Raw genomic sequence first — 1,516 nt, 5'->3', positions numbered from 1 at the left:
TCTTTGCGCTTGAACACTTCAAAGCGTACTTGTGCAGCAGATTTACCTAATGCGATATGTCATTTGATTTCTTACCTGCTGCTTCCATGAATGCTGATGGTGGATCCAAGCAAAGTGAAGTCTTTGGCATCATCAATATTTTATCCATTTATCATGCTGTGATTTACTGGTCCTGTTGTCAGGATTTTTGTTTTCTTTACATTGAGGGGCAACCCATGCCAAAGCTATGGTCTTTGATCTTCATCAGTAAGTATTTTAAGTCCGTTTCACTTTCAACAAGCATATCACAGGTTGTTATGCCTTCCTCCAATTCTGATGTCACATTCTTCTTCATATAATCCAGCTGCTAGGGTTATTTGCTCAGCATACAGATTCAATGTTGTTATTGTTGTTAAGTGCCGTCGAGTCGGTTCTGACTCATAGCGACCCAGTATAGGGTTTCCAAGGAGTGACTGGTGAGTTTGAACTGTTGACCTTGTGGTTCAACCGACCTTGGGGTCCAGTGTTTTATCCCACAGGACCACACCAGGACTCCTACAGATTGAATACATACAGTGAAAGAACAAAATCCTGGTTTACAGCTTTCCTGATTTTAAACCATTCAGTGTCTGCTTGTTCCGTTTGAATGACTGTATCTTGGTCTATGTACAACTTCATCATGAGCACAATTAAGTGTTCTGGAATAGTCATTTTTCGCAGTGTTGTGTTGTCCATAACTTGTCACGATCCACACAGTCGAGAGCCTTTGCATAGTCAATAAAACACAGGTAAATATCTTTCTGATGCTCTCTGCTTTCAGTCAATATCAAGCTGACATCAGCAATGATATCCCTTGTTACACATCCTCTTCTGAATCTTAAAACCTCTGCTAGTTCCCTGTCAATATACTGTTGCAACCATTTTAAAATTATCTTTAGCAAAAACGTACTTGCATGAATATTAATGATATTGTCTGATGATTTCCGCATTCTATTGGATCACTTCTCTTTGGAAGGGCACAAATACAAATCTCTTCCAATCAGATGGACAGGTTATCTGTCTTCCAAATTTCTTGGCATAGATGAGCGAGTGCCTCCAGTGCTGCATCTGCTTGTTGAAAGATTTCAATTTCCATGCCATCAACTCCTGGAGTCTTGCTTTTTGCTGATGCTTTCAGTCCACTTTTGATTTCTTCCTTCCATACTATTGACTCTTTTTTTTTTTTTTAATGTTTTATTGTGAATTATGTGATAGTTTACATGGGAGAACATTAGTTTTACATTCTATCATATATCATCTCATTGCCATGGTACAATCCCCTACATGCATCATCAACCAACCAAAGGATATACCCTGCAAGCCTGCCCACCACATCACCTCTCCCCCACCCCACCCCACACTGGTCTTCAGCACACAGTCCCTCTCCCTCTCTAGATCTAGAGTCCCCAGCTGCTCCATTGCTCCACGTCATCGTCTCTGCCTCCATCTCAGGCATCACTGCTTCTCTGGGTAGGGTCCCGCTCTCCGCTCTTCTCCG

Source organism: Chrysochloris asiatica, unplaced genomic scaffold, assembly GCF_000296735.1.
Source record: "Chrysochloris asiatica unplaced genomic scaffold, ChrAsi1.0 scaffold00213, whole genome shotgun sequence".
Classification (NCBI taxonomy): domain Eukaryota; kingdom Metazoa; phylum Chordata; class Mammalia; order Afrosoricida; family Chrysochloridae; genus Chrysochloris; species Chrysochloris asiatica.
This window is presented reverse-complemented; position numbering follows the sequence as displayed.